Here is a 6,510-nt window from a genome sequence, read left to right on the forward strand (position 1 = left end):
ACCGCACCTTGCATTGGGTGGCCATTGACGGAAGAGCAAAGTCTTTCCTTCCGCTGCCTGGCTGGGGAGCTTTGCTCTCTCCTCCCACCTCCCCACCGGTCCCCCTGGCCTGAGCCAGCCTCCAAGGGCGAGAGACACAGTCTGGCAGAAACCTGAAGGTCCCCTGTGGACACTGGAAACCTTCCATGACCTCAAGACCCATGTGTACATTCATTCATTCATTCATTCTGCAAATATTTATCGAGCACCCAATTTGTGACAGCAATGAACAAAACAAAAACCTGCCCTCATGGGAGAGGCCAGAAAAGGAGGAAAATAAGTAGAGTATGTAGTGTGTCAGATGGTGATAAACTGATGAATCGGAGGATGGGAAGCATGCCACACATGTATGTAGGGTGGATATGGCAGACCTCGAGGAGAAGACGACATTTGAGCAGAGACCCACACAGGGTGAGGCAGTGGGCTCTGCAGATGTGCGGGAAGGGCGATGCTGGCCAGGGAACAGCGTGTGCGCACGCCAAGGGAGGCAGGCGAGTGGTGGAGCGGGTAACTGGAGGAGAGAGGTAAGCGGGGCCAGCCTGCATGGGCGCAGCTGTGATTTTGAGGCGGAAGCCACGGAGATTTTGGGGCAGAGGAGTGATAAAGGATCATCCCTTTATTCACGAAGCCAACATTTGCTGGCATCTCCCAGGAGCCAGGCCCTGCACGGGGCACTGGGGAAACAGAGTTGGGTGAGCCCCAGTCCCTGCCCTCAGTGGGCTCTCTATCTGATGGGGGAGGCGGCACGGACCGACACTGGCAAATCAAGACCCAAAGGGATACGTGTCACGGCGGGGGTTGGTAAGGGCACAGGGGAGCCCAGAGGTGGGGCGACCAACTTAGCGTGGGGCGTCACAGAACGCTTTCTGAAGGAGGTAGTGTTTAAACCAGGCCCGAGAAGATGAGTAAGAATGAGCACGGGGAAAAGGGTGGAGGAGGACGGGTGCACCTGCGGCCCAGAGAACAGCAGGCGGAAAGCCTGCAGGGAAGGACACACCGTGAACCGGGCGGAATGGCTGCTTCTGGTGCAGGACGCCTGGGTAGGAGCTGGTGAGGGCGGCCAGCGTCCCCCCACCCCACCCCCAAGAGGGTCAGAATGCCATTGCACAAGGCAGATTTCCCGCTGGGGTGATGGGGCACCAGGAAGGGTTTGGAGCAGACAGGCCTCGCCCCGGGTGTCAGAAAGAGCCTTCTGGGTCTGTGTCTAGGAGGACTGTGGGGTGGGGCTGGGGGAGGGGGACTTAAAGGCCAAGAGGCCAGGGAGAAGCCAAAACCATTAGGGGGTGGGAATGGTGGGAACAGAGATGAGGGCTATTTAAGAAGTCTGGAAATCCTACTAAACTCTAGGGTGTGCTTTGTAAGTATTAAGAGCTCCTGCCTAAACCCCCAAAACTGTAAATACAAGAGAAACCTCTCCTAGACAGGCTGACCAAACATAAAGATGTTTGCCACTTAGGCAGATGGCCGTGGTGAACACGGCCGAGTCTTTCTGAGGGAGAAAGTCGTGGTAAACAAGGAGGGTGGGGCGCGGGTGTTGCCCAGGCACGAAGCCTAGTCATCATGGAGCAGGGCTCTGGCTAGGGCGGAGGTCAGGAGATTTGGGGGCAGAGGAGTGATAAGGAGCACCCCTTTATTCACGAAGCCAAGGTCTGCTGGCATCTCCCAGGAGCCAGGCCCTGCACGGGGCACTGGGGAAACAGAGCTGGGTGAGCCCCAGTCCCTGCCCTCAGTGGGCTCTCTGTCTGGGAGCCCACGGGCCCTGGTGAAGGCAGCCCTTACCTAAACACAAGGGGTCCTTTATGCTTATCAAATGTCTGTGAAAGGACCAGGACTGACGAGGCTCCCCACGCCTTAAGGTACCATCCCCTGGAGTCAGAAGCATTCTTTCCTGCAAGGATTTAGAACCCAATCTCAGAAAGATGGGCTTCCCCACCTTCCGCCTGTGCGTGCTCTCCCAGGGCTGGGTAATTAGAGATTCCTGTCAGGTCTGAAGATGTGGGGGCATTGGGTGCAGGGATTCTGGGGAGAGGAAGGCTCTCAATAATGTCACTCTCATTCAGCCTGTTTTCATAGAGCCCCAGCACATGCCAGGTACCAGAGTGGGCTCCAGGGATTCAGCAGTGAACACCTTAGACAACGTCCCTGCCCTCATGAAGCCTCAGTCTGAGTGAGAGAAATGTTTCTTCATTCCATAAATGTTTACTGAGCACCTACTATGTGCCAGGGAACAGAAGCCAAGAAAGCAGGCAAAACCCCCTGCCCTGTCAGAGATGGCACTCAAGTTCTGGGAGATAGACTACACAGAAAAGGAGATAAATAAAACACGAGGGACATCCAATGGTGATAAATGCCATAGAGAAAAAACAACAATAAAAAAGGAAGCAAACACATAAAGCAATTATAGGTTGAAATGAGGCATAGGAAGGAAACCAACAAGGGGCTGAGATAGAAACTAGAAGGGAATGTCTACTCTAGAGAAGGTGATCATGGGCAGAGGGATGGGACGCGTGTCCCAGGCAGAGGGAACAGCAGAGACAGGCCCTGAGGTGGGAAGGCACCTACCATGTCAAGAAAGTCAAGGAAGTCTAGGGGGTCCGAGGCACAGTGCGTGACGGAATGGTGAGGCTGGAGAGGCGGACATAAAGCCAGACACAGAGTGCCTTGGAGGTGTTTAGGTGTTATTACAATTGCAGTGGGAAATCATAGATGGGCTTTAAGCAGCGTTTAATATGATACTCTTCTATATTTTAAGAACACATTGCCTGCCAAGTGGAGAATGAACTTAGTGTGGAGTAGGAGTGGGGGGAGGTGGGAACGTTGAACGTGGAAGCAGGGAGACTAGCTTGCATGCTCTTGCACCTGTCCAGGTGAGATATAAGGGTAGCTTGGACAAGGGTGAGTGAGAGGGAGTAAGTGGGTGGATTCAGTGTCTATTTTGACACTAAGGTGACGTGAATTGCCAAAGTAGGAAGTGGGCGTGAGGGAGGGATCAAGGAGCACTCCCAGCTTTTGACAGAAGCAACTGGGGAGAGGACGGTGTCACCACCAACAAAGGGAAATAAGTGATTGATGATGGAGATGGAGGGAGGTGGGGCAGAGATGTTCGTTGGCTGTTGACGGGGCATCGGGGACACCCAGGTGTGTATGCAGAAGCTGCCTGGCATGTAGCAGATTCAGGTGCTGACTCAGAGCCATCTAAGAGATTACCCAGAGAGAGTTCGGGTAATCAAAGAGACACATGAAATCAGCAGCAGAGGAGCATGGAGTCAGATGGACTGGGGTTCCAATCCAAGCCCCACCACTTGCTCGTTGGGCAACTGACCTCCTTCCTCTCAGTTTCCGCATCTGTAGAATGGGTGTGATTGTGTGCCCCTCACAGGGCCAATGGGGGAATTAAGCAAGACGTGACACTTAGGAGGTACTAGAGAAATTGCCAACCAAGAGCTGATGGGGGACAGAAGACAAAGGTGAGGGTCCTTTGGTTTTTTGTTTGTTTATTTTTTTTGGCAGCCTGTGGGATCTTAGTTCCCTGACCAGGGATCGAACCCATGCCCCCTGCAGTGGAAGGGTGGCGTCCTAACCACTGGACTGCCAGGAAATTCCCAAGGTGAGGGTCCATTTGCACATACCAGAAACACTCTTTGCACGAACTCTCAGACGCTGGGGCTGTTCCAGGAGACGAGGATCCAGCAGAGAACTCCCCGCCCTCGATGGCATGGAGACAGATTTGGAGACAGAATGGCGTGGCATTTAACAGCCAGGTGACCCAGCTTCCAATCCCGGCTAATGCCATTTGCACAAGTGACTTCTGCCTGAGACCCAGTTTCCTCATCTCTAACGCGGTACTAACCCTAACCCTAACCCTAGCCTCATGAAGCTCTTGTGAGGGTTACATGTGATAACGTATGGTAAGTCCTTGACAACCTGCCAGACTTGTATTATAAATGGAGATAGAGACAGGCGTCTGCTGACAGGGGGTCAGGAGCCCGCAGGAGAGAGGACCCCCTGGCTTCACAGCCCCTCAGCCTCCAGGTGGCCGGAGACCACCTCCCCCATCACCCATTCCCACAGGTACACCCTGGCCGCTACCTCCATCAGAAGAGCTCCACCTCTAAAACCACAAAAGCCCATGTCCCACTCCCTGACCACAGCCTCCCATGCTTCCACCGCAAAGACACCCTGACCCTCTCTGTGCAGCCCTCCCTCCACCAAGGCCCTTCTTTCTGCACTTCCTTTATCCCTACATTCCGCCCCTTTACCACACCCCCTCCCACTGTCCTTTGCTGGAGGAAAACAAAACAAAATCATCCAGCCGCTCAGAGGACGCGTCTTTAAATTCCTCACCACCAACCTCACCCGGGAACCTGCTAGCTGTCCTCCCCTCCCCAACCAGGTGCCCGTTGAGATGAGTTGGCCCGGGCCTCCCCGTCTCCCTGGCCCAGCCCTCCCTCCACGTCTGGCCAGCCGACCCACAGCCCACCTGCAAACTCCCCCACCCTCGCCTTCTTCCTTCCTGAGCAAGGGAAGACGTGTCTCTCCTTCGGTCTGGGGCTCATCCCACCACTCGGCTGGGCAGTTGCTCCACCCACGCCTCTGTGTTCGGGCATCCCTGAGGTTGTTAAGAGCTCTTTGCCTGGGTTTGTATCGTGTGCTACCACTCAGCTTTGTGTAACCTTGGATGGGCGTCTCCACTTCTCCTTCTGCACGTGGAGAATCATACGTGTACCTTTCTCGCCAGACCCTGGGAAGGGTTGGATGAGTTAACTTACGAAAAATGCGTTAAGACAGCGTTGGACACGCAAATTAGCGCTCAGATGGAACTGAGGCTCAGATCACCTCGGGAGACCATAGGGAGGATTCAGAGAGTCCAGGAGTTTGTACGCTTCCTCCTGCGCTTACCAGCTGGATAACCTTGGACAAGCCACTTCCCCCTTCCCCCAGCCTCCGTTTCTCAGACTGTAAAATGGGCCCAAGATAGTCCCTAGCCCATGGAGCCTGGACTTTCCACGACCTCACCGCCCTCATTTCCTTCTATTTTCTTCCCTGGCCCATGCTGCACCAGCCACACTGGCCTCCTCACTGGTCCCCAGACACATCAGCCCTCCTTCCACCCCAGGGCCTTTGCACATGCTGCTCTCTCTGTCTGGAACAGTCTTCCCCCAGTATCCCTGACAATCTGCAGGTCTTTGCTCAAAGATCCCCTCAGTCAGGCCTTCCCCGGACACCGACCTCCTCCTTAGCACTTAGCACTCATAACTTGTAATAGTATACATTGTGTTTATTTAACTTTCTTTTGCTTGGTTGCCTTTCCTTCCACAATGGAAGCCTCAGGAGGGTAGGGATCTCCGTCTATTTTGTTTATTGCTATATCCTCAGCACTTAGAACCATGCCTGATACCTAGTAGGTGCTCAAGAAATATTTGTTGAATGGAAGGAAGGATAGGGAGAAAGGGAGGGAGGGGAGGAGGAACGAAAGAAGCTAACCCACATAAAGAAGTTACCTGGATACACAAATTATGGCTTATCCACACGGTGTTGTATGATCCAGCCTTAAAAAGGAAGGAGATTCTTGGGACTTCCCTGGTGGTCCAGTGGTTAAGAATCTGCGCTCCCACTGTAGGGGGCGCAGGTTGGATCCCTGGTCCGGAAAATAAGATTCTGCATGCCACATGATGCAGCAAAACAAAGTATAAAAAACAGGAAGGAAATTCTGACAGGAGCCTTGAGGATATTATGCTCAGGGAAATAAGGCAGATACACACAAGATAATCACACAATGACTACATGATGACACTTACATGAAATACCTAGAGTAGTCAAATTCATAGAGACAGAAAGGAGGATGAAGGTTACCAGGGCCTGGGGGAGGGAGGGTGGGAAGCCCGTGTTTCATGGGGACAGAGTTGCAGTTGGGGAAAATGAAAAGGTTTTGGAGACGGATGGTGATGGTTGCACAACCAAGTGAATGTGCTGCATGCCATTTAAAGATGTTTGAAGGGACTTCCCTGGTGGCGCAGTGATTAAGAATCCACCTGCCAACGCAGGGGACATGGGTACGATCCTTGATCCTGGAAGATCCCACATGCCGCGGAGCAACTAAGCCCGTGCGCCACAACTACTGAGCCTGCGCTCTAGAGCCCGTGTGCCACAACTACTGAATCCCGCACGCCTAGAGCCTGTGCTCCGCAACAAGAGGAGCCACCGCAATGAGAAGCCCGCGCACCGCAACAAAGAGTAGCCCCCGCTCGCCGCAACTAGAGAAAAGCCCGAGCACGTCAACGAAGACCCAACGAAGCCAAAAATAAATAAATAAATAAAAATTTATTTTAAAAAATGTTTTAAATGGTAAGTTTTATGTTATGTACCTATTATATTTATGTATTTATTATGTTATGTATTATACGTCACCACAATTAAAAATTTTATTTTTAAAAAAGTTTTGAACATTAAAAAAAAGCAGAAAGAAGAACA

Source organism: Pseudorca crassidens, chromosome 20, assembly GCF_039906515.1.
Source record: "Pseudorca crassidens isolate mPseCra1 chromosome 20, mPseCra1.hap1, whole genome shotgun sequence".
NCBI classification, from domain to species: Eukaryota; Metazoa; Chordata; class Mammalia; order Artiodactyla; family Delphinidae; genus Pseudorca; species Pseudorca crassidens.